This window comes from Pogoniulus pusillus, chromosome 6 (assembly GCF_015220805.1).
Source record: "Pogoniulus pusillus isolate bPogPus1 chromosome 6, bPogPus1.pri, whole genome shotgun sequence".
NCBI classification, from domain to species: Eukaryota; Metazoa; Chordata; class Aves; order Piciformes; family Lybiidae; genus Pogoniulus; species Pogoniulus pusillus.
Window position 1 is genome coordinate 8931357 of NC_087269.1, and position 27617 is coordinate 8958973.

Consider the following 27617-nt stretch of genomic DNA (forward strand, 5'->3'; position numbering starts at 1 on the left):
TAGCAAGCCTGGTTTCCTGGGCTGGTGGGGATGGATTGGTGGGAAGGGTAGTCCCTGCTCAGCTGTTGTTGGTAAGCTGTGGCACCCAAATCTCTCTGTTCCAGGGCTGAATACATAGCCAAAAGCACTACAAAATGCCTGTGCATTCTCAATTTTGCATGAAAATACTCAGTGTTGTGAAATTAGCTGTCCAAAACATAATCTAAGAGTTCTGTTTGCATGGCCTCAGGAGGATGTAGGCTGGGCCATAAATATCTCACACCCTTTCTGTATGAGACCAACCTAACCCAGGGACATGCTGGAGCCTGCTTTGAGGAGGAGGGGGACGTCTTCATTCCAGGCATTGCAAACCAGCACAGCTCCCTGCTATCTGCACTTGCTGCTTCCTTCCTCCTCTTAATTTGTCCCTTCCCAATTTTCCTGCTGTCTTTAATGTTAGTTCATTGTGTTTTGTACTACAGAACGGTGTTCAAAGACCTGTTTCTGGCCTGGCATTAGCCAGTGAATATCCAAATGGGATACTGTGGCCTTTCCTCCAAGGGTCTGAGTTTCAAAAAAATTAGTTCATTATATATTTTTTTTTCTTTCATTTTCTTCACTTGGAAACTGTGATATTTCAATATGGTCATAGCACTCATGGATGAATATCTCTGTCTGGGGAAAAAGAATGGTGAAGAGGAGGCTTCTGATCTTGACTTTCCATTGAGAAAGATCCAGCAAAGATGCATGATTAGAGCACTTAACTGGAGAAGCAGCAGTTAAGAATATTTTTGACATATTTCAATACAGTTAACCAAGGCTAAACTGTGTCAAGAAAAGGAAATGAAAAAAGTAAATGTAAAATGGGAATGAAAGCAACTCAGAGAGCATGACAGCGAAGGCAGCTGAGGGGACAAGTAAGCCTAGGCTCTGTCCAGGCAGTGACAACCCCAGGAACTTGATCAGGGGACAGGACACAATTAAAAAGCTTCCAGTGAATCCTTTATGGGAAATCGTGTGAGAGAGAAAATAGCTTTTCCTGACCACACAGATACCTGTGAACCTGTGTGGTCTTAAACTCATTTATATGGAGCACTGCAAGCAGCATAACCTGAATTAATGCTATGAGACAGAGATGAAGCCACTAATGGACAAAAGGAAGCATGAGTCTAATGGTTCAAACACAGTGCTGGAGAGTCAGGAGACCAGAGCAGTTTTACCTGATTTAGCTACTGACTCATCTTGAGAGACTGTGAGGAATTCACTTGTAGCAAAACTGTTGCTGCTTTTGGCTTGGGGTCCCCTTTTCTGAAGTCATGGCCATTTTGAACTCTCAGACCCGAGCTCTCATGTGCTGTGGCTGCCTCATCTGGAGGCTATAAGCATTCATGCAAGAGCAGCCCTATGAACCTCTCAGGGGAAAGGGCATAATATCATAGTTTAAATAATTTACTTTAAACCTTGGCTCAAGGGATGGCATGGCCATTAAGTAGTGGCCTTTGTAATCCAGCAAGCCTTGCCTGCCCTTCCCTGTGACAGATCCTGTATTTAACACTTCACCTGGCAAAGCACAGAACAGTTTCCCCCCATTTACCTTAACAAAGCAAATCTTTCACTGGCCACACCACAGACAGACTGGCCACCTTGACTGAGAGGCCTTACCAGGGTTCTACAAAGGATGACTTAGGAAAAGCTCTGCTAATCCTGAGAGTCTTCATCAGGCAATTCTGCGGTATCCAGTTATTGCCACTGGTAGCCAGCTTGAGGCTCCTGTCTGCCCATTAGGGCTTCTGCTGCAACAAGCACAAGCTCACACAGTCATACATTAAAGGCTTAATTACAAACAAACTGTCAGCTTGTGCAAACTGGTTTTCAGGTTCTGCTCTTGAGGGCCATTGGGTTTCTGGGTGCAAGCCGGGTAGATTTGAATCTTATGCTTTAAAAAGTCTGTATTTAGAGACAAGTTTGGTGCCTGTCATGCTGTTACAGCTGCCACTGAGAGCACCTGGCTTGCTTTGGAAGAAAAAAGTGTTTATACAGGGATGCAGCTTATATGGTGGCTCATGGAGAAAGAAAAACCTAAACCAAACATTACCCTCCAAAAAACAAAAACCCAATTCCCAAAACCAACCTAACAAACTCATCTCCAAAAAAACACAACCCAAGACGACGACAACAACAAAAAACCAAACCCCACAATCCCAGGTCTGTCTTGTGGATAAAATATTTGCTTTGAGAGGTAAGGAGAAACAAGATCTTATTGGGTTCTGACCCAAAGATGCCTATTGAAAAGTTTCTTGTGAAGCAGGCTTGCAGATTTTGTTGTCGCAAGCAAGCGAGATGACTGCAGATACCATCTCTGCGCTCCTTATGCCTTCCAGTGATGGGTACAGTCTGGGATGTGGAGGGAATTTATCCACACCACGTCTGGGTGCAGTCACAACTTATGCCTGAGTGCTGATTCCTGTCAGAGAGGGCACTGAATGAAGCATATCCTATCTCAGGCATCATCTGGCATGGCACTTCCTATATTTTCCCTCAAGCAAAATTCCCATTGACATCAGTAGAAGTTTGATTCCAGGAGAAGCTGAATTTCTAGCTAGTTAATCTGATTCCAGCCTTCCTACATGAAACACAAGGGACCGATGCAGCCCCTCCACCTTGGGAATCTCCTCACACCACGGCTGAACTTGCCCCAAGGTCTACCGTGGAAGAGCTGAGCCAGTCTGAGCCATTTGCACAATGCCGGTGAAATTTCACAGCCTCAAGCAGTCATTATTGCACTGGGTCATACCCCTGAGGTAAATTATTAATAATAATAATATGTTATTTTTGTTAAACCTGACACCTCCTTTCATCTCGGTCCCATGCTTATCAGCAGCCCTGCAACAACAAAAAAGGGAAGTTTTATTTCCACGTTTCCACCCCTTCGTCTCATCACGCCGCGTCTGCTTTGGGGAGCGAGGAGTAATCTGTGGAAAGCTTTCATGCTCTCAAACCTACCAAAACATGCAATATTAATTGGGATTATTAATTGTATTTACTGCACTAGCAAGTCTAACCTTGTTAAAGGCCATCGTGAAGACGCGGGATCATTTCTGTCATTCGGAACATCCCGCGTGCTAGCTCCTCTCAGAAATCAAAAGGAAAATTACCTCACTTTTATTAATCATCCTTTTTCTTACAAGATTTTGCCTTTTGTTTAGCTGCACTTCACAAGCAGAAGGTGTGTTTTCTGCGCTGCTTTGAGATCTTGGCAGTTAATGGAACTCTTTGATTTTTAAATAAGAGTTATTCCTCTGAGTGTACAGTATAAACCTAACAGGCAAGGGACTGTGCCTTTAAGTTCATCAGTTTTCCCAGTGCTGTACTGGAAGGATTGGACTGAAACTTTAAACATTTCTAGCCATACCTAGCATATGTATAATTTATAAGCCACACACCGTTTGCTGTCAAATAGGCGATTGATCTGACTCGGATCTCGTTAATTATCCTCCACATACATTATACGTTAACAGATCTTCAGTATACTGCGTATCAATATTAATAAGATTATAAAACACTATTGATAATTAGGAAGAGAAAGAGACCAGGCCTTTGATTCACTCTGCTACTAACGCCCCTGCATCTCTAGATTAAAAAGAGACCACTTTCCGTTTAATAATATCAGATCAGTACATCCATCTTCTAAAATGCTTTATTAAGAGAAAGCTAAGATTTGCATCCCTATGCAAGGGGCTATTTGAAATTGATTATGGAGGCATCATTGATGTGTGAGAAATTTGTTTCTCTGTCTTGTCTAAAGGGGAGCCTAATAGGTGGGAGGGATTTAAGGTGGAGCACTGCACTCCTGGATCTTTGATCAGGAAATTTCTGGTTTTCTTTGTCAGGCTATATTTGGTAAGCCAGATTGTCTTCTTTCAGAGGAAATTAAATGGGATGTCAGATTACTTCCTTTTAAAAATAACATCTATGCCATCACACTCCAGAAGAGACCCACAGAATTAAATAATATTTGTCCTTAATTTATCTGAATCTAATTTTTTTTTTCATTACTTCTCATAGTTTTTGTTGGGGTTTTTTTTGTTGGTTTTTATTTTTGCTTTGACCTGCCTTTTATGTTTCCATTATGCTCATTTACAAGAAGCAAAGGAGAACAATGAGCTGCTAGCAAGGGCTCTGAAACACTTTGTACCTAATCTGAATCAGGCAAACTTTTCTTTCACAGAAATTTCATAATAAATGGGAGGAGAAATCACTGAAGGGAGAGATAGGCAGAGAACAAGTTCAGCTTGCCATAGGACTGGTCCTCCATCAGGATGCTGTCTAACACCATACCTGCTTTGGGACCAACACTGCAGCCAAGCCCAGGTGTGTTCCCTATCACCTTAAAAAATGATTTCACATTCAAGCAGCAGATCTGCTTCTCACTCAAGAGATCTTATCACCACACAAGCTCAAGTATTGTCTTCGTTAAACTTCAGAGCATCTCTTCCTTGGGTTGACTTGCACCACACTGGTGTGACTAAGTGGAGAGTTCTCAGCCTCTTTCCTTGCTCCAGAGCAATTCAGCAAGGCCTGGCTCCCCTGGACCAGTCAGTGTCAGGAAACTTCAACCCACCCCCCTCAGACACCTGAAGCATCATGCCCTTCAGCCCTACTGAGGTGGGATTTCTAAAATACTGTGTTCAGGGCACCAGCAGCTTTTGCATGGGGACTCAGGATGCTGTACTGAACAACAGACTGCAGTGGAAGATTGGAGGAGCAAAGGGAAACTGAGGAAAACTACTCCAGCTTGGGCAGGCATCTTGCTCAGGGAAAACTCACAGATACTTCCCGGTAAGGTAGCCCAGTAGGTTATCATTTCCCATGGCAATTCCACTAAAAGCCTAAATAAAACCACCAGTTTCTGTCTTCCAGGAAATCTTCCTTATACATAACCTGCCCGTTCCCTAGAGCTCTGCCATTTTCAGGCATGCTGAAAGAGGTCATGGTTTGCTGCATCGCAGAAGAGGCCCTGAGACAGGGAAGGTGCCAAGTTGCCATGTCCGGTGCAAGGTCTTGGGGAAGTCCCTTCAACTGCCTGAGAAGTTCATCATAACAGTGAGGGGTCACAGGGACAACTAGGGTACAAATGCAGGCTACAGAACAAACACCCATGGTACCTAAAATGCTAGTGGAAGCTCACTGCCACACATGGCAGCTGGAGCAAGGCCACCAAACAGGGCCATAACATGTAAACTCTTCAGTTTGCCATGCCTCATTCCATCTGAAACTAGGGAATCATGGAATTGTAGAATCAACCAGGTTGGAAGAGACCTCCAAGATCATCCAGACCAACCTAGCACCCAGCCCTATCCAATCAACTAGACCGTGGCACCAAGTGCCTCATCCGGTCTTTTCGTGAACACCTCCAGGGAAGGAGCAGTCAGCTGAGACATGCAGGTAGGGGAGTACAGGGAGAAATGACGACCTGCTTGGGGAAGGCTGAGCTGCAGCTGGGAACAGGTAGAGAAGACCAGATTACAATTTACAAGAGTTTACAACATAAAGGGCTTTCCAAGGACCTGAACTTGCTACAAGAGGAGGAGATTAGGTGAGCCACAGAATCACAGAATAAACAGGTTGGAAGAGACAAAGAAATTTTTGTTTTAACCTCTGAGATGGTTGTGTCCTTCCTTCTGGAAGGAGCCTTGAAGGAAAGTGTAGACAGAACAATAAGAGGCAACAATGCAAAATGGAGCCTGAAGTCACAGAAGAGAAAACACAGAACAAAGTAATAAAAGTGCAGTGAGATAGTACAGAGAACTTCCTGATCCTGGAAGACATGAGGTCTGGCAGAGGTCTGTAGGACACCCACAAGCCAAACACGTGGGCTATCAGGTCATCAGGGCTGGTCCACAGCAGCCTGTTGCCGTGGCTGCTTCTTTTCAACAGGCAATTGGCCCAGAGGCACTGTGGAGCAATTTCCTGAGACAAAGTTCACGCCTGGTCAGCAAGGCTGTCCCCATTTGCACCAAGTAGGAGCCCAGGACACTGAAGGTCTAGCTGAGTCATGTCCCAGTTGTTGACACAGGTTCTTGCATACAGCTCAGGACATAAACAATTGCTACCTATTTGAGGAGAGGCGGTGCTGCTGCGTGCCATGTATCCTGTGCGTGCGCACAATCATGCTCGTGCATGAGGACAGGCTACAAGAGTTGGGGCTCTTGAGCCTGGAGAAGAGAAGGCTTTGAGGAGACCTTTTAGTAGCCTTTCAGTGTCTGAAGGGAGCCTACAGGAAGGCTGGGGAGGGACTATTCACAAGGTCTTGTAACAACAGGTTTAAACTAGATGTTAGGAAGAAGCTCTTTACAGCGAGGGTGGCGAAATGCTGACATGGGTTGCCCAGGGAGGTTGTGGATGCTCCTTCCCTGGACGTGTTCAAGGCCAGGTTGGATGAGGCCTTGAGCAACCTGTTCTAGTGGGAGGTGTCCCTACCTATGGCAGGGAGTTGGAACTAAATGATCTTTGAGGTCCCTTCCAACCTAAACCATTGTATGGTTCTATGTTTACAACAGACAGTAGGGAAGTGCCTGAGGTGTAATCATCTCATAAAGGAGGGAGCTCATTCTCTTAGGCCTACAGACATTTCATTAATTTCTTACAATTTGGGAAACATCCTTACACACCAAAAAAGAAAAATAGCTATGGGGAAACAAAACTACTTTTACTAACAATGAAGAGAAGCAAAGATGTCTACAGCTCTGGAAGCCAGCTAAAAAAAAAAATAAGGTCCAGTTCATATTTAATAATTCATGTGAACATACTTCCCAACAGAAATCTGAGATGAAGAGACAGCTCTCAGAAATTGGGGGTTCTCTCCTATCTGTGCTCTTGACTCACTAGTGACCACCAAGGTAGCATCTGTTTGCTTTGCCTTTTGGCTGCTGTGCCTTGCAGAGGCTGAGCAAGCCTAGCATTCAGACTTTGCTTGGTCTCTGAATTGTGGAGCAGCACCACAGAAATCTTGAGCTGGCATGAACCAGAAAACAACAGCCAAGAGAAATCCCTCAGCTGTGCAGTTCAGTGATGGGGCAAAACCATGCTGAGAACAGGATGAAATGCTTGTCTAACACCTTGTGCAAGTGAAAGAGCCACGGACGTAATCAAGGGTCATAACTGAGGCTGCCAGCACAAGAAGTGAATGGTTTTGCTGGCCAATCCTACCCCCGGGGCTGAGTGTGGAAGCTCTACTACCTCGAGTCACCAGTCCTGCCAGCACCAAGCCTGAATGCGTTACAGAAAAAGCACAGAAGATCTTGCTTCCTTCATGGCCCTGCTGTCCATAGCTGTGCAAAAGCCTTCTGTCTCTCCAGATCTCAGGCTGGGGCTATGCAGTAAGAATCAAAAGAGGGAGGGGAGGAAGGATGTATGATTCTTGGTATCATCATAGCACATGCTGAAAATGAGATCCTTGGAGGCAATGGCAGCAGCCTGTATATACTCAAATTAGGGCAGTGGTTGAATGCATCAGAGCCTTTCTGCTAGATCCTGACAATTTGTGGTGTGGAACCATTATGCTGGAAATTACAGGAAGGATCCATAGTTGCAGAGATGATGCTCCAGGTGTCTGTGTAGCCCGGAGCAATTATTACATGGCCCCTTGACATGATACCTCCAAACAGTTCCATTGTGCCAGGATTTGCATGTTATTAACCTGCTCAGCGTCACTGGATCAGAAGGAGGAGAAAACAAAAGGAAAAGAATGTCCCCATTTGAGCCTGGGCAGAGTAGACTCTTTTTCAACTCTGGCAACATTTTAATTTCTATTAAAAAAAAATAAGAACAAGTTGCTCTTGTGTGGAATGAAGGAAGGCTGAAGATGAACAAGCAGCGTGAACAAAAACAGCAGAACCTTGGTAGCTCTGCACTTAAGAAAAACAATACTTTGGCCATTTGAAACAACGAGGGCTTGCTCCCAGCTTGAGATTTTGTCTGACAAATTTCAGAGAGAAGAGATTTTCTTCTCACCCTCTTCACTAGCCCTCAGACACACTGCAAAAAAATGCACGAGCCGTTGTCGCGGGGAATGTACCAGCCTTCCATTAACATTGCTCTCCGTAGGACGGCGGTTGGCAGGAGTGCTCATTTTAAAATCCAAAGGCTCATGTCTAGTGCTCCAGCCCTTATTCCCCTGAGTTTTTTCAAGCCACTTGAGCCACTTGTCTGGAGCCTGCTTGCTTTGATCTCCTCCTGCATCGAACGTGTCCGGAGAGAGCTGTGCAAGGGGAAGGCATGAATCGAATCGTGCGCTCCCATCGCCAATCTTGCCCATTGCAAAGCCAGACCAGGAAATTGAGGAAACGTTCCAGGTTTAAGCTTTCTACCCTTAGCCAGAAATTAAAACCCCTTCGTTAATCCAATCTTAAATCTCAACTAGCTGCTGCTTCAAGTGGTAATAAATATTTCATGCTGATTGTGTTGCGTTCCTTGCTGTGTTTATTAAATGGAGTTTCTCATAATTCCAGTTATTCATTTTAATAGGTCAGGACTTGGCTGTGATTTAAACAGACCACTGAGGAAACAGCCGTGGTTAAACATTGTAACAATATGGATTATTAATTTAATTGGCCAGCTATTACTTGTTTTGACTCTGTGCTAACACATTTAGCTCAGTCTCTTGTGGCCTATAAACCACAAAGGTCATGACTTCTACATTCAGAAGAACGGCAAAAAGAGAATCAGGGCTGAGATTATGAGGAAAAATAGAGAAACAGTGTGGGTAAGACAGAGTGGGGAAAACTAAGGGCTTGCTGGAGGCAGTGCAGGGCAAAAGGGGATTTATTTAGTAGCTCAGCAATAGAGCATCATCTAAACCAGCAGACAAACTAGCAGTTTCTTTCTGTCCACATCCCTATGAGGTGATTCCAGACAGCGATTTTTACCTGCAGGTATAATGATGGTATCCCCACACATTTAACAACACCTTTACTTTATTCCTGAATTTTTGTCATATACCTTAAGACACACCACACAGAGAGCTCACATGTAAATAATCAACACTAATATTTATAAGCGTGTTTAAAAAGGCAACCAGACACCCCTGCCCTGGATGGGTTTACTGCACCTTTACTGAAAGCATGATGCTAGTTAGGTACAGCAGGGGTGAAAAAAAAGCACAGTCCAAAGGGCATGACAGCAAAAAAGGGAACCAGGAAAAACCAGAGGATTTATCTTATGTGCACAGCAACAATAATGCAATTTCTACTACTGCCTGCTCCATTTGAAAAGAGTCAAATCTTTCCACTGATATTTTTCATTAGGAGCCAATGAAAGTCCTGCATAAGAGTTCTGTGCATCAAATAGCATCAGAATACGACCCTGCATTTGCTTTGGCAAGTGTGTGTGCAAATGAGGCAGTGGGCAACATTTCCATGTTCATCCCTGTGCCAAGTATGTTCAGTGTTCAACCTGTACAGGTGTAGAGACCCTAATGCAAAAGAAACTAAGTACAAGGGGTAGACAGATATATTAAGCAGACAAGCAAGCAGGTATGAGTCTCCATTTGCACTGTTTCTTGTCTGTTCTATGCCTTGGAATCTGCAGCTTTTCCTGTGACAAAGTTGAAGTTGAAAGAACACAGCCCAAACCCTTTTGTCTGCAACTGCAGGCTCCAAATGATGCAGCTAACATGGGAAATGTAGTATGCATGAATATTGCATACATAATCAGCAGTAACAGCTGCCCAGACAAATTGGTGGGATTCCAATGCTATAAGACTTCTTCCATTCTTTCTCTTATCCTCCCTCACATAGCTCAACCCGATTTTCCAAGACCTGGGGACAACAGAAAGGCAGACATGGGGAAGTAAGAGGCAAAGGATTCCTCCAGTCTTCAAAGTTTATTCATGGTGGAGAAAAGAACCAGGTCCAGAAAAATTCTCTGTATTTCTTCTTTTGGCTTTTAAATCTCTCCTGCTTTTCTGCCTCTTTTGCCCTCTCCCTAACCTCATGCTGGCCTTGCTACAAGCCTTTCCTCACTCTGCCATCCCTACCACCACTCACACCCTTGTCAATGTGCCCACAGTGGTCCTAGCAGCCCAGCTCCCCTACCGGCAGACTCTGGCCCCATGAGCTTCCACTTTCCTCACCGCTTTCTGGTTCTGCCACCTCCTGTCGTGTCTCAGTAGGCTTCACACTCACATTATGTCCTCTCTAATGATCTTTATCTCTCCTCTAAGCAGCTTCAACTCCCTCTATATGCAAAATTCAGTTTCCAGATTCAGACCCTCAGCTTGCCCAGCTGGCAGCACCATCATCCTGTAACACAAGCCATCACCAGTTCAGGAAATACTGTTCTGTGTGTAGTCACGTAGATGTAAAGCTAGGACCACACTGTATTCTGCCTCTTGCAGAAATCCTTTAAAAGAACCTAAGAACTTCTCACCCCGTGACAGCAGTTCCCCCTGGACTGCCCTGCTGCAAGAGCCCAGCTCCACCACTCCTCCTGTCTCTGCATGGCAGGCAAGAAACCCCAGCCCCTGGTATACTATTTGCCCACCGAGCAATCCTTAAGATCCTGCAGGTGCCTTGTGCTGGGGCCTTTATCTGTAAGTGTGGCTGACAAACAGGGCTTTCTTTTGTGGTGCCTAGCACCAGCAGCCCCTAAGGACAAGATACCCTTCCCTTCTTCTCCCCCACCCCCAGCCCTTGCACACAATACAGTATTTGTCATGGATTTGTTTTCCAGCACATAAAGAGCACAAAAACGCATGCTCTTTTATGATAAGGTAAGCAGAGTGACCCTGTAACATTCCACATCTGAACTCAGAACAGCATCTGCCTCACAGCTGTCCTTGTAGCAAGCATTTCAAAAACACAGGCAGCAAAAAACATAGTGGCAATATCTCATCGTCAGCGCAGCCGCTTACAGCATAGCCCTCACCATCTTCCAAATATCTGTGCTTGAGAGGTGACCTACAGCTGTGAAATTTGGATGCAGATTCCAGCCCCACCCCTCAATTTCATGTCTGTTTCAATAGGAATTTGACACAAAGCCTTTGCACAGTCGCAGGCCAGTTGCAAAACTTGTGGCTGGAGCTAGGTTCAGAGTCTGAGCGCCCTGACTCACAAAGATTTCCGAGAGCTTTGGCTTGGTTGCAGTATTCATGTCCCCTGTTACTCGAGTGCATTGACATATCCTCGAGAGTCATGGACTAGGAGCCCACAGAGAAAGGCTCTGCACAAAAAGAGAATAACAATAAAGAGTTTACAGTCCAGAGTCAAGAGAGCTACAGAGAAATGTGGAAACGTGGGGAAAGAGTTAGAGTGCCAATGGGATGGAGAGTGACCTCAGTGCAGCTGAGTTTTCAGTGGTCATCACAGAATGTCAGCCTGTCAAAGCACAACCCTAAGGGAGATTCTTGAAGGACAGCTCAGCAGCAAGCATGCAGAACTCTTAGGAGCTGTGGTATCTGGCATGAAAGTATAGCTATGGACATGGACATCTTGGCCCAGCTGGAACCAGAGTGGGTTTTGAGAAAAATGGACAACAGGAAATGGGTGGACAGGCTGACACTGAAGGTGGAGGCAAGGCACTGCTGCTTGCTACAGCAGATAAGTAAAGGGTTGGACTTGATGATCTGTGAGGTCTCTTCCAACCCTGATGATACTGTAGTGGAAGAAGGCAAAAAGAAAGTTGATGTGATCAATGTGATGAAAGATGAGCAGCACTCAGAATAAGTATGAGAGAAGATAGGCTTAGACTAGAGAAAGAGGTGATGTAGTTAGGTAAGAGCTTTAACAAGCTTATTAGCTGGGAGGAGAATCTCTCAGAGAAGTTATGCAAAGGTCAACAAAGATACAGGGTCAAGGTACTGAGAGAGCAGCTCAGCACAAGTCCAACCTGTGCTGAACATTGGACACCATCAAGTGATATCACACAGACATTATGAGATTATAACCCAGAAGGAAACAAAACACAGAAGAAAGAGGGATCAGAGAATCAAAGGTGGTAGCTGAAATCGACCACAGATGAAATCGCTCAAGAACAAGACGCAAGAGAAAGAAAACAAGTGTAGCCTTTCCTGAAGCTGAGGGGTCTGTTTATCTGCATTTTAGGCATCTGACAGATCAAAGAGGCTGAAAATATGAAAAGAGGTGATGTCAGCTGGGATACTGACAGGAGATATTTAGAGTAGTTGTTACAGGTGGGAGCTTAACCAGAAAAGGTGAAGTCCTATGCAAGAAAAAGATAAGTTTCCAGAGAGAGTTAGATGGCAGTTATTAGGGTGTTCTCACACAGGAGCAATACAGTTGTTTGGCTTGTTAAAACTAGAGCTAAGCAAGGACAGAATGGATTTGTAACGGAGAAAGGCAGCTTGATCACAGAATGGTCACCAAATGACCATGGAATGTCCACCACAGAAAGTCTGAAACATGACATGAGGGTGGTGGATCTTTGGGAGATTCAGAGCAGAAGATTGGCAATAATCTTATAGTAGGGAGAAAAAAAGCTGATGATTGCACTGAGAGAGAGTGGTGCATGAAGAGAACCAACAGCTATCTAGAAGGGCATGAAGAGATCCAACAAAGATTGGTAGCTGATAAGAAACTGTGCTCCCAGTAGATGGCCAAGTCAGTTTTTGATGATCTGAAAAAATGAAGATGACAAGAGTGCAAAGAAGCTCAGGGACAGACAAGTCACTGGCATGAATGGAAGAGTCCCTGACAACATGGGCATGGGACCAGGTGACAAGGATTGGTACAGCAGAGAGTCTAGAGCACACTGCAGAACAACTGTGGGTAGAAAAGCAAAGCAATGGTAGGCACAATTCTGTTTGTAAAAGGAAGAACAGAAACAGGGATTGGGAAGGTCTTTCTACAAGTTATAGTTCAGTTTCCCTTTGTGGTCTTCAGTGAAAGGTGTTTGTTACTCAACAGTTCTACCCTACCTTGTGAGTCAGTCCTGGGGTTCTCTGGCAGATGTCACAGGAAACAAGTTCACAAATTCCTTTTCTTCTATAAACATATGAGAGGTCTTCCAAATAATAATGTGGCTGCAGAAACCCAGGAGAACATCTAACAGAAAGCACTTTGGTTTACCTCTAAGATTTCTCTCTTTACAAGATGCTGACAAGAAACATCATTTCTACCTTCATATATTTTTTAAAAGAAGAGGGACTGTCAGCTCATCTGGAGAAAGCCCTGTTGAAAGGTATAAAAACATCTTCAGTTGCACAAGTGCCACAACTCTTTCTTAGAGTCTTTAGGGGACTTAAGATGGATGCTCTGAGCACAGCAGCATGCTGCTGAGGTACAATCAACCTCAAAAGCCCAAGAACTGAGGTTTATACTTGCTCTTATCTCCTCTGTGCAAGCACAGATGGAGATCATGCAGAAAATTCCAGTGTGGACATGGTCCCCCTTCAATTTAGAAGAGAGGTGAGGAAATAACATTACTAATCCCAGTACAGAGCTGATGCTGGCACATTGTGCTAGCAAGAGCAATGTGATAAAGTAATGAGGTTGCTGGACACAAGCCTTCCTATACAAGCTGCACAGAAAACATGTTTTCACCCATTTCCAATGCAAAACCCACCTGTACTCAATTGGTTTCACGAATGTCCACATGACAGTGGGGTTTAAATGAGCACAGAGTGTGAGTAGCCAGCAGACAGTGCCTGAGCACAAGCATCTTTGTGGCTCTGCAGTGAGTGGTGTGCTCCAAACCCACTTTGCATGTCATGCCATGGGCCAGAGGAACATGCAGAGGGAATGCCTCATTTTGTACCTCTTCAGGAGAAGGAATGAACCTACTGTCTAGTCCTCTGGGCAGTAAGTACCCAACTCCGAGGCCAGTAAACCTAGTGGGAATCAGATGCCAGGATCTTGTTGAGATTCTGTGCATGTTGTGGTTCCTCTTTTGCCAGAGTGCATGCTGTTTTTCTGAGGCAAGAGAGGAAGGGAAGAAATAGTCAGAATTCTCTCCAGAGTCACTCATGGGAGCATTTATTGGTTTTGGTCTCCACGTATAAACTCGCATGTGTGGCCTTGGCCATTGGTCATCGCCTAAGAGTTTACTTGCACTTTGAGGATGGAATTCAGCAGGACCAGCTTTCTCTTTGAAAAAGAAAACAATTGTTCATTTGGAAATGTGACACTAACAAAACATTTCACGACACAAGGACAGCTAAAAATGCATTCTCCAAACAGTAGAGCTCTTGACCCTATCTCTTGGTAGACAGAGGACAATATGTTAACTCCACTTTAAAGAAGGGACTTCATTGCTTAAGAATTGCTGGCTAACACCAGGTCTTTCTACATTTACAAACACCATACACTTAGGTTAAACTAGGGTTAAAGAAAAAAGCCAAGCTTGTAGAACATGTTCTGGAGCACAACAGTGAAGCTGATCTATGGTGTTCCAATGGTGTGCTCTGAAAATAAGCAGCAACGATGGGCCATTACTTGGTTTTCATTCTCACCTGCTTCTGATTTGCCCTACTAAGCATTTGTGAAATTATTCTGACCTCTTTTCACATGGTAAACACATTTGTATTGCCCACAACTTGCAGTTTTGCAAGACAACAGATGAACATAATATTGAATTGCTTTGACTAAACAATTTAAATGGAGCCAAACTGCCTTGATAAGGTAAAAATCTGTGTTTGATACTTCCAGCAATTAGCCTTCATCCTGAGCATAAAGATGCTTGCACCGCAGGAGATCTTTCTTCTATTAGGTCCCAAAGGTAAATCTGGATTCTCTAAAAGAAGTGTACAAACCCCAATATTTTTCCCCTCCTGAATCCATTATCATGTTGAAATAGTAGCATTTTCTAAATATGCAGCTACCTGTGCAGCTCCTAAGTGATCTTTTCCGAGTCCTCAATTTGCCTCACAAGCTCAGGATGTGTGGATTTGCAGATTCTGATACCCCTTAAAATTAATATCCATGGAAAGAGAATGACAGGTCTGGGGAAAGACCCAGAGAATTATTCCAGAGTCTTCAACTTAGATTTCATTTATTTTCTTGATAGTCAGCACCTGACTATAATTCATTTTGAAAAGTTTAAACAGAACCTTCTATTTTTTGCTGACTTTGGAGCAAGGGCATTTGTCTATCCCTCATTAATCTTTATGTCACTTGCAAGATGGTCTAAAGAAACATCATACCTTTTCTTTTTGGAGCGGATTCCCTAAATAGAGTTCCAGTGTTGCAACCCTTGTCCCCATTAAGGTTTTGCTAATGACCTTACACCACTCAGAACAAAGATTATTAAACTAGGCCAGATGCTAGCTAGATGAAGAGAAGAAAAGAAGCTGCCCTAAAATGGGAGGTTTCTCCTTTGACCCCCCCAGGAGAGAGTTTAAGGCATCAGCTTTCAGTGGCATTGACTTTGCAGAAGCAGGGTGAGTTTAATGATGAGTGTTTTCCAAAATCCCACCTGAAGATTTGCTGGTGTTGGATAGCATCAGCAGCAGAGTGCTTCTTAGCACAGCTTGAAAGGTTACTGCTTCCTTTAGGTGTTCTACAGCTACCAGCTATGTTGTTGCTAATATTGGTAGCCATTCACCTATGGTTATTGTTGCAAGAAGACATTAATGCACTCAGTCTAAAGACTACCTTCCAACCAAAGAGTAAGCACTTGATAGTATATTCCAAGAGTATTTAAAGTCCCATTTTACCCTCCCTAGCCTCACAGAGTATAGAATCATACAATGGTTTAGGTTGGAACTGACCTCAAAGATCATCTAGTTCCACACCTCCATGCCCCGCCATAGGCAGGGACACCTCCCGCTAGAACAGGTTGCTCAACCCGGCCTTGAGCACTTCCAGGGAGGGAGCAGCCACAACCTCCCTGGGCAACCTGTTGCAGTGTTTCACCATCCTCACTGTAAAGAACTTCTTCCTAAGAGCTAGTCTAAATCTCCTCTCTGCCAGTTTAAACCCATTACTCCTTATCCTGTCATTACAAGACCTTCTCCATCCTCTTCTTCTCTCTGAATTAAAGACATCTAGGGTTGTTTAGCCTGGAGAAGAGGAGGCTCAGGGGGGACCTCATTGCTGTCTACAACTACCTGAAGGGAGGCTGTAGCCAGGTGGGGGTTGGCCTCTTCTCCCAGTGTATAGGGTTAACACTCCTGGGGGAGTGACCCTGAACCTGACCCTCTGCAGTACATCGATGACATCATTGTATGGGGTGAGACAGCAGAGGAGGTCTTCGAGAAGGGTGAGAAGATCATTAATATCCTGTTGGATGCTGGTTTTGCCATTAAGAGAAGCAAAGTGAAAGGGCCTGCCAGAGAGATCCAGTTCCTGGGAGTTCGATGGCAGGATGGCCGACGCCACATCCCTATGGATGTGGTGAATAAAGTGGCCACTATGGTGGAACCCACTAACCGGAAGGAGACACAATCCTTCCTGGGGTTTGTGGGCTTTTGGAAGATGCACATTCCTGGGTACAGTCAAATTGTGAAACCCCTCTTTGACGTTACAAGAAAGAGGAATAACTTTGGGTGGGGACCTGAGCAGCAGGTGGCATTTGACCAGATCAAACGAGAGGTGGTCCATGCCATGGCCTTGGGACCAGTTCGAACTGGCCCAGAGATTAAGAACATTCTCTACACAGCAGCCGGTGAGAATGGTCCTAGCTGGAGCCTATGGCAGAAAGCTCCTGATGAGACAAGAGGCCGCCCACTCGGGTTCTGGAGCAAGGCGTACAAAGGCTCAGAGACCAAGTATACCCCCACAGAGAAAGAAATCCTAGCTGCCTATGAGGGAGTCAGAGCTGCCTCTGAGGTGATTGGGACGGAGTCACCACTCCTTTTAGCTCCAAGGCTTCCAGTCCTGACTTGGATGTTTAAAGGGAAGGGTTCGACTCCGCACCATGCCACAGATGCCACTTGGAGTAAGTGGATGGCTCTGATAACTCAGAGGGCTAGGATGGGGACTCTCGAGCGTCCAGGCATTGTAGAGGTCATCACCAACTGGCCAGAGGGCACTGACTTTGGAAAACCAGCAGAAGAGAAGGCAGTGACCCGTGCCGAGGAAGCCCCCCCATACAGTGACCTCCCTGAGGAGGAAAAGGCATATGCTCTCTTCACAGATGGATCCTGCCGCCTGGTAGGCAGCAAGCGGAGATGGAAGGCTGCCGTCTGGAACCCTACACGCAGGGTTGCAGAGGCAAGAGATGGAGAAGGCGAATCCAGCCAGTATGCTGAGGTGAAAGCCATCCAGCTGGCCCTGGACATTGCAGAACGAGAGCAGTGGCCAATGCTATACATCTACACCGACTCATGGATGGTAGCAAATGCCTTATGGGGGTGGCTGAAGGAGTGGAAGAGAAATGATTGGCAGAGAAAAGGGAAGCCTATTTGGGCTGCTGATCTCTGGCAAGACATTTCTGCACGCCTGGACAAAAAAACAGTTAAGATCCGACACATCAGTGCTCACATCCCAAAGAGCAGAGCCACTGAAGAACAGCAGCATAACCACCAAGCTGACCAGGCTGCCCACATCTGCCAGATTGACCTGGACTGGAAACACAAAGGTGAACTGTTCTTAGCTCGGTGGGCACATGACTCTTCTGGTCACCAAGGAAGAGATGCCACATACCAAAAAAGACCCAGAAGCAGGGAAGCTCCTGTCTCTTTTATACCACAAGAAGTGGGGGGAGTGGGCTAACCATCACCTGGAGTGTGGCCCACCCCTGAGGAGGGGCCAAGACCCCTAGGGTCAGGTTCAGGGTCACTCCCCCAGGAGTGTTAACCCTATACACCCAGGCAACCAGTGATAGAACAAGGGGACACAGTCTCAAGTTGTGCCAGGGTAGGTATAGGCTGGATGTTAGGAGGAAGTTCTTCACAGAGAGAGTGATTGGCATTGGAATGGGCTGCCCAGGGATGTGGTGGAGGCACCGTCCCTGGGGGTCTTCAAGAAAAGACTGGATGAGGCACTTAGTGCCATGGTCTAGTTGATTGGATAGGGCTGGGTGCTAGGTTGGACTGGATGATCTTGGAGGTCTCTTCCAACCTGCTTGATTCTATGATAAGATTGCACCTTCATAGTTGACACTGCTCACAAACAAAATTTCTTACGTAGGAATTTCTCTTCCTGTGCCCCACTTTTGGTAATTACAGAAGGAGGACCAAAAAAATCCCAAAATCAAGGCTTGGAGATTTCATAAGAAAATGACTGAATAAAGAACAATGATACAAAAAACAGTTTTTACTGGGAAAAAAAATAGTACAGAGGAATGGCTATGGATACATATGAGGGGATCCATGCAATATTTGAGTATTGGGAAAGGCAATGTTACTTTTAAATCTGACAACCTGACAAAACATAAAAGACAGGACTGGGTGCACAGCTACTCTCAAGTGTATTAATATGAAGTTCTTCCAGGAGGGACTTCACTGTAAGAAGGGTTAGATTTATCACTCTGTCTTACAAGTCTGCCTAACCTCCTATGTTCAGTCTTCCTTTCACAGCATCATCAAGCTTGCTTGTTTCTGAATATACCACCCTCTCTCCCTGACACAGGAATACAAGAGTCAACAAGACAACCACAGAAATGCTTCCTATTTGTTAAGTGGTGTGGTGCCAGAATATAACCCAGGATGTCACTGCAATGTGCAGTGTCTTCTTAAAGAAAAAATACTCAAGCAGCATATAGGTTAAGGAGACTGAAAAATGAGGGAACTGGCTATTAATGGGGTTTACTTCTCCAGTATGTCAGCTAAAGTGGACATTATTTCCTTCAGCTGGAAGTTAAGATATCTCAGCTTATCCAAATAGTGTAAGAAGAAGAGGATGTGAGAAGGAAAAGAGTTTGTACCTGTGGTGTTCCCTGCCTAGTTCTGAGACTAGACTCAGCTGGCTCTGGAAATCTGAATGAAGCTTATATTTACAGGTAGCACAATAAACAAGCAGATATTTACAGTATATACAGAAATATACAAGATAAAAGGTAATACAGAAACACAACTCCCCTTCCAGAAACCTAAGTCCCCAGGAGGGGTTCTCAACCGCCCCTTCACCTTCCCCCTACCCCTCTCAACCTTACCCCAGTCCCAAGGAAGAATGGAGGTTTGGCCAAGGAGTTAGGAAGCAAAGTGGATTAGAAAAGAAATGGAGGGTGAGGTTAGAGATGCAGCTCAGCCAGTTCCCCAGCAGAAGCAAGACTCCCTTATCTATGTTTTGATTCTTATTCTTACACAACTCAGCAAGCCTATGAGCAAAGTAGACATCACCATTGTTTTCCTTTCACAGCCTGTGATCTAGTTCTTCTCACCAAAACATTCTAGCTAGCTTCAAACTAGCACAGTACCAAAGGCATCTGAGTTTTGTCACTGAGACATCAGGGGACTTTTGGCAAGTTAATGCTGCTCCTGTTTTCTAAGAGACCTTTAATTTAAGAGATCCAGCTTCCTGAGCGTCCAGCTGCAGAAAGGGGCAGGCTAATTTAACGAGTGTCAGTGTCTGAGTTGTTGGGATGGGCAGGTGGTGCTGGGGAATCAATGTCACGCCTTCTAGGAAACAGAACATCAGTCAAAACCGTTGACCTCCACTGCTCCATGCCACATCCTTCTGCAAGGATAGCGAATGGCAGAGCCTCACACAATTATAGTGCTGCTGGTAAACTGCAGTGGATGAAACACGCGAGATTGCTTTTATTTCTCACAAGGAAAGGAGTAAATGAAATTCTGAATTCCAGCTTACTCTGGATAACTTCTGGGAATCTAATTATGTGAGAAGAAGGGCTCTCAGCAAATCATTATATACAGGTGTGAAAAACTGCTAAAGGATCCCTCCTGTCTCCTCCTCACACACCGTACCCTTAGAAAAAGAAGGCAGGTAAGGGTACATTTAACATTCACAGTCTCTTATACTACTAAGTGAAATCAGAACAAAATATGGTAATTAATCCATTGTGCATTCAAGGATTCAGGTTTGAGCAGCAGATGGGAAAAGTTGTGGATCATAACCCCATGCAATATTTGACAGAATATCAGTCAAATATAGTTCACACATCTTCATGTTTCTGTCAGTCCCTCTTATCTAAAGTTAATTTAAAGTGACAAGAACTACATTAGCACTTTTCAAAGGGTAATGCAAACTTTAGAATATTCTCCTCAAATCAATACCCATTCAGACTCCTAAATGCTCAGTCCTGGTGGTGATTTCACTTTGCTTTTGTTGTCATCCCTTGCTGGGGTTTACGCATGAGCCTTTAAACAAATCAGTTCAAAATGGTACCTGCTTATTCTGCACCCACATGCAAAAGCTGTCTTAGAACTGTAGTCCAGCCAATGCTGCAAATCTGCTTGTGCAGAGTAATACAGTTTGGGTCTTAGTCTGTGGGTTATTTTTTAACAATTCACAGCATCACAGTATCATCAGGGTTGGAAGAGACCTCACAGATCATCAAGTCCAACCCTTTACCACAGAGCTCAAGGCTAGACCATGGCACCAAGTGCCACATCCAACCTTGCCTTGAACAGCCCCAGGGACGGCGACTCCACCACCTCCCCGGGCAGCCCATTCCAGTGCCCAATGACTCTCTCAGTGAAGAACTTTCTCCTCACCTCGAGCCTAAATCTCCCCTGGCGCAGCCTGAGGCTGTGTCCTCTCGTTCTGGTGCTGGCCACCTGAGAGAAGAGAGCAACCTCCTCCTGGCCACAACCACCCCTCAGGTAGTTGCAGACAGCAATGAGGTCTCCCCTGAGCCTCCTCTTCTCCAGGCTAACCAATCCCAGCTCCCTCAGCCTCTCCTCGTAGGGCTGTGCTCAAGGCCTCTCCCCAGCCTCGTCGCCCTTCTCTGGACATGCTCAAGCATCTCAATGTCCCTCCTAAACTGGGGGGCCCAGAACTGAACACAGTACTCAAGGTGAGGTCTAACCCGTGCAGAGTACAGGGGCAGAATGACCTCCCTGCTCCTGCTGACCACACCATTCTTGATGCAGGCCAGGATGCCACTGGCTCTCTTGGCCACCTGGGCACACTGCTGGCTCATGTTCAGGCAGGTATCAATCAGCACCCCCAGATCCCTCTCTGTCTGGCTGCTCTCCAGCCACTCCGACCCCAGCCTGTATCTCTGCATGGGGTTGTTGTGGCCAAAGTGCAGCACCCTGCACTTGGAGCTATTGAACCCCATCCCATTGGACTCTGCCCATCTGTCCAGGTGGTCAAGGTCCCGCTGCAGAGCCCTTCTGCCTTCCAACTCAGTCACATCTGCCCCCAGCTTGGTGTCATCTGCAAACTTGCTGATGACTGACTCCATGCCCTCATCCAGATCATCTATGAAGATGTTAAAGAGGATGGGGCCCAGCACAGATCCCTGAGGGACACCACTAGTGACTGGCCGCCAGCTGGATGTGGCACCATTCACCACCACTCTCTGGGTCCGGCCCTCCAGCCAGTTCCTAACCCAGCACAGAGTGTTGCCATCCAAGCCAAGGGCTGACAGCTTAGCCAGCAGTTTGCTGTGGGGGACAGTGTCAAAGGCCTTGCTGAAGTCCAGATAGACCACATCCACAGGCCTCCCCACATCCACCAAGCGGGTCACCTGATCATAGAAGGAGATCAGGTTAGAAAGGCAGGATCTGCCCTTCCTAAACCCATGCTGGCTGGACCTGAGCCCTTTGCCATCCCTTAGGTGCGCTCTTATCACCCCCAAGATAACCTGCTCCATCAGTTTCCCTGGCACTGAGGTCAGGCTGACAGGTCTGTAGTTCCTTACACAAGAGGGGAACTTTGGTGCCCTGACTGGGAGTCAGGCACCTACTTCCATTTCACCACCACAGCAAAAGAGAGTCCAAACAAGAGCTCTCATGCAGGCTCCCACAGACAGCCTGGGTTTCTGGTCCAGGCAGTTGCAGGACACTGCTCCTTTCCTGCAAAGTGGCTCATCAGATAGAAACAGTGATCCCTCTCTCCTATTCAACCAGAACAGCCTTTGTGAGCACACGTGTGTGCACATCTGTACACATCTGTGAACGTATGCTTGTGTATTTTTGTGCCTGACTTGGGTGTGGGACCACAGCAAAGTCCAAATCCCCTGATCTAATGCTATTGCTGTTCTGGTTGCCTGTGCTCCTTGTGTTCGCATTACCAAATAAGAGATCACACCCTGCAAGGCTCTATGGAGCTCATCTCCAGGGAAGGCAAAAGCACTTCTTGGCATTCGGGCCGCACATGATCCCAACATTGTCCCCCTTCCCCACCCCACCCCTGTTACAAATGATTTAAGGCAGGCTGTGAATGAGAAACATAAGGTAAACACTCTTTAGTCTTTATTGCCTCCCCTCCCTAAAGTGCAACTTGACCTTGCCTCTGGAGAGTTGCCCAGCTCAGCCCTTCTGGACATACAATCACTGGCTGGGATGTGTGTGTGTCTTCTGGAAAAGGTACAAAAGGGGAAGGATCACACTGACTGAAGAACTCCAGCTTCTGGAGTTTGCTGAGGCTGAGTCACATGCACTTTGTAAGAAGGCTCAAAGCCCACCAGCAGTGGGTGGGGAGGGGGGTGATAGCATTCAGTTCCTTCGAATTCTCCTCCTGTCTTTTCCATAAAGCAAACTCTACTATAATCACTTCCCTGACAATTCAGACTCCACCCCACATCAAGTCCCTTGCAAAGGTTGTGCTCCAAAAGAGGCAACCAGGTAGAGCAGCAGGCCAGTCCTGGCTATTCATCCTATGTAGAAGAGACTTTAGATAGGACAAGATGGACAAATGGATCAAATCTAAACATGTGCCTGGCTCATTTATGCGACTGGGAAAAAACACAGCAGGAGAAACAGCGAGCAAAAGGGTCTCAAAACATTAAAACAGACCAAACACACTTTTCTTCATAATTTCAAACCTGTGTTAACTTTGCTAAGCTGCAACAAGACACTTCAGTTCTCAGGAAGTTTGCAAGTAATAATTTGTTGAGATGCTCAACTACCAAGACTCAGTTTACTTGTTCCAGGTAACATAAATCTCTGTTTAAAACCCACTGCCACCAGCATCTTCCCAAAGGGAAATGGATCTTCTCACTACCTCAGGCTGTAATGATGACAAAGACACTTCACTGTGGTAACTTTGTGTGCAGTAATTTAGCCACCAGAATAAAGAAAAATCCTTTCCTCTGCTTTTTGACAGAAAGGCTTCACTGGGAAAAATGTTCTGTTCTTTGAGAGTCCTCACCCATGAGTACTTTTTAGGTTCATATGAGGTCATTTTGTGCTGATGCAACCAGGGAACCTTGTATTTTTTGTGTCTGTCTACAGTGGTGTCTCAGAGGTGACAAATGCACAGCTCTTCCTTTCAGCATAGCATTGTGCTTATGCAAATGTCTACATTGGTAAATGATACTAATAATTAAAACCCACAAAAAAACAGACAAGGTACAACACCTCTTGGAATCAGACCTCACCCACCTGCTTTTTCCTCTCTGTACCTTATTGCACACAAACCCAAAGAGGGCTCTGCTATACAGAATAAGCAAGGAACAACTGGAGTCAGGCCACACAGCTTCTTCATGGCTGGACTCCATGATCCTCAAGGTCATTTCTAACACAAATGATTCTATAATTCATAGACTACTTGCCTGCAGTACAGTGGCTCCAGTTGCCAGGTTCCCAGGACAGAATTCCAAGGTGCAGGGACCTTGAGCTCCTCTTGCTCTTGGTGGGGTTCCTAGATGAAGTGCAGACTTCAAAACCAGGCTTACTCTCTCAGTTTTTACCCTGATGTGCTCCAGTGGAGGCCGTGTGCTCCTCTGGGCTGGTCAAGGGCTGTCTGCCACTCACATGCTTTGAAAAAAAGCAGTCATATGCTGCAGCTGCTCCCCAGGAAGCTGGGAGGATGGCCAGAGATAAAAAGGATCACCTGCAGGAATCCAGAAGACAGCCCACACCTGGGACCTCAAGAACAACCAGAAAAAGTTCCTGATGGTGTTGCTATTGAGTTCCCTCCCTAACTGCAAAAGCCTCTTGGCTGTGCCCTATTTAGGGTTAACCAAGGCAAGCTTTCAAAGGACCAAAAGCTGGTGCCCGCAGGGAGCATCTTTTCTGCCTCCTTCTTCTACAGCCCTTCTATGAACTTCAGACCCCCATAACATCAGTTGATGAAATTGAGGCCAGCACTGGAAATCCCACAGACGAGGAGTTATAAATCTGTCCTCCCTCTTTCCATTTCTCCCCTACAGACAGGGATTTAGCAAGGGACATGGTAGAAACGAGGAGCACATCCCAATTTGGAGGTTAAACACTGCTTTTCCTCTCATTCAGGAACTTGTGCTGCTTCGTTATGCTATTCTTGACATCAGAACTACAGTGACCTGTAAAGCAGGAGCAAAATTCTTCTTTTCCCCTCTGTAGCTTGACAAAATCACATATTTTCTGCAAGACACTGCCTCCTTTTGAGGTACACACTGAAAGCAGCCATACAAAATGCCGTGGAAAACTGTGCTTGCATTTTTCTCTAGGCACCTCTTTCCTAAGGTACAGGGGATCTGTAAGAACTGCTGTGTTTTCCCTTGCCCTACATTTTCTGTGCAACTCCTCAAACTTTTAGCAGCCTGCTAAGAGAACCACACCACGGGAGGAAAGCACATCATCATCCTGGGAAGACCGGTACTGCCAGCAGGGCTGGCAACAGAGCCACAGAGTCATCTGAGCAGGTCACCCCCTGGAGCGAAAGCCATGAGCTCCTCCAGCCTCCGAGGCTGCCCAGGAACAGAGCTGGCACTCTCCCTCCTCTTGAGCGGGCCATGGCAGCATTTAATTGCATAGCAATGCAAGGATGCAATTAGAGCCTGGACAAACACAACTTACCCCTTCTCCGGGCCTCCGAGTTTGGAACAGTTTTGCTCAGCAGTTCAGCCAGAGACGCCGGTGCGAGCTGAGTGGGGATGAGCCTCAGACACCCTCGTCAGCACTGCCGTGCGGCCGTTCTCTCGCTCCGCGGCTGAGAGGAGTTGGGTGCTGATGCTCAGCACTTGGACACCTTCCCACTCTCACCAATATGCTCGCTCGGGTTTGTTCTCCTGACAGCACTTCATCCTACCAATCTTGGTCTTTCAGGTGGCCTTTCAGGTGATCTAACTCCCTGAATTTATCCTTTAACCTCCTGCACTTGCAAAGAAGGCAGATTAATTACAAGTAATGAGCTTGTTTGCTCTCCTGTTGCTGTTCCATGCACTCTTAGTTTTTACCCTTCAGCTGCAAAACTAACCAGGCCAGAGCATGGCTGTTTGGAAATATATTCAGCACATAAAATTTTGTGAATCTGGGTCCATCATCTCCCCTTTCCCCCACCTCACCACAAATGGACTCCATTACTAATCATAACTCACAGCCAACATCTCTTTGGTTTTAGAGAGGAAGAGATTTTCAGCCTCAGGCAAAAGACATCCAGTCTGATCATGAGAGATGCTGAAAGCTACGGGGGTGGCTGGCTCACAGTATCACTGAGAATACAGTCCTTGGGGAATAACTTCCTTGCTCATCTAAGTTTTCTTTCATCCAAAACTCAGGCCTGCCCTGTCCTGGTTAGCTGAATAAAATCTTTAAAAGTAAAGAATGGTTTTGGGTGCCTCTGGCAGGTTTTCTGGGGGTGTTGAGCATTGTGAAGAGAGCCTGATTTCCAGAGATGGCTAAGCAAACTTACTTTCTGTAAAAACAAATCTCTTTACACATCCCAAGGACAGGAATCTGTGACCTCGAGTCACTTTTGAATGAAAAATTGTTGACGCTCCCATCAGATATGGAATTTGATCCCAACTTCTCAGCTACAAACCCCCTTTTACTTCAGTGTCTCGTAGCATTTAAAAATATTGAAGAAATTCATAAGCAAGTAGAAAACAAAGTTTTACTATGGCTGAGGTAGATGATTCTACCTGCACTCTGCTACCCCATTGAGGGTGGTGGAGGAAGCTCTTCCAGCAGAGCAGCTCTATGTGCTTGTGTACTATTTACCCCCCCACGTTTATATTCTCTCTGTTGCTTTGTGCTGCATAGAATTTTAAAAAACATTTCTTTTTGTAACAAAGCTTTCCAGTTCACTTTTGTCTTTCTTTTAAAATTAAACAATCAAAAGAAAGCAAGATCAGAGCATCAAGCAATTAATGAGAAAGATACTTAAAAGGCTTTCGGAGTCTCCTTTTTGCAACACTAACATGTAGGTTTCTTTTAAAAAGTACTCATGAGGTCACAACTCAAATTAGCACCACCGTAATATGGTAAGGGAGGTCTGGTTCAGGAGGTATGAAATTTGGACCCACCTCCAGAAAAGAGACACACCACATTTGGTTTCATTTTCTTTTTCCTTTCCCTGCACTTTCCTCTAAGTAGCTGATGATAGCATTTCTATTTTCAGATTCAATGTGGCACGTCTGCTTTGGGTTACTCAAAGAGAGGGAAGCTGTGCATCTTTGTGCACCAGGTGTAGCAAACATGGGGAAATATGTTGCTCAGCTGTTGGGAAAAGCATGAGGAGCTTGGTCTCTGAAGCAGCTGGCAGGTGCCTGCACAATGCTCTGCAGGCAAAGAGGGATGGGGAACAGGAAGGGATGGTCCAGCTAGTAAGGAACAGAAAACACACAGCTGAGGCCAAGCTCCGAAAGGACAAACCATAAAGGCTACAAGCGGATGTCTTAGCCAGGAGGCACAGAGAAGTATGAAAGTAAGAAGCAATTAGGACTATTTGTCATAAGGAGCACTAGGAAAGAGAACAACTTTAACACCCTAACCTGTGGCATGTAGGCAGTTTGCAGCTTTTTGTCACTGAAGGCAAGGTGCAAGAGGCACCATTTTACAAAAAAAAACCCTAACTTCCCCACTTAACTTCGTGAAGGCCACAAATAAGTCACTGGAGAACACAGCAGCTCTGGACTCTGCAGTGCAGCACCTCCCCTTCCTTTCTGTTGGGCAGAAGTACTCCAGCTTCTCATCACGAGGAGAGACGCTGAGCGCAAAGCACCTGCGCTGCAGCAGCACCAAGGGAGCACTGCGCTTTGCATCTCGCGGTCCCGAGTAAGCAGCGGGGCTGAGAGGCATGCATCTCATTTCGATGGCTCTCCTCTCAGCAAACAGGTGGAAGTTCAAGGCTAGACTTGAGTTAAGAGCATGCAACATCCTTTCCACTGCTCAGCGAAGGAGAAGGTTGAACCTGTTCCACTCATCATCATCAGCCCAGACTGCCTTCACTTTCGCCTCCAGAGTAACCAAGACTGCTGCATTTGTCTCTGCCCTCCTTGGCAGGAGACTGGCCGGGTAGTTCCTCAGTCTAATTTTAGGGATCTCGCCCATGTAGCAATGCTGCCCACGGCAGGCATCTCAGATCACTAACCTGCTAGATTAGTTCCCCTGGGCAAGCACCTAAAGTTGTGTGGGACAAGTCTGGCTTTTTATGAAGTCCCTTTACATCCAATAACAGAGTCAGGCAGGCTGCACGCACCTCTTTCAAAGGTGCAAATCTCAGCTTTACCTACCAGGAATTAGGCTGTGTGAATACACTCCATCCTGCACTCCTGAAAAATCAAGGCAAAAAGACTTCATTCCCCAAGTTAGTATCAATGCTAAAGAAGCTTGGAGAAACACCTCTGTTTTGGCTGATGAAAATATCTGAGGCCACAGGAGATGCTCCTATCTCCCGAAGTCCTCT

The 27617-nt window shown here is 45.8% G+C and overlaps 1 protein-coding gene across 2 annotated transcripts in view; it reads right to left on the reverse strand.

Moving 5' to 3' along the window:
- The window catches only part of TCF7L2 (transcription factor 7 like 2), a 240101-nt gene extending 215136 nt beyond the window's left edge, over window positions 1-24965 (reverse strand). For both annotated transcript variants that reach the window (XM_064144371.1, XM_064144370.1), the window contains exon 1: window positions 23560-24965. The gene's annotated coding sequence lies outside the window, so the exon portion shown is untranslated. The remainder of the gene's footprint in view (window positions 1-23559) is intronic.
- Window positions 24966-27617: the final 2652 nt, after the last annotated feature.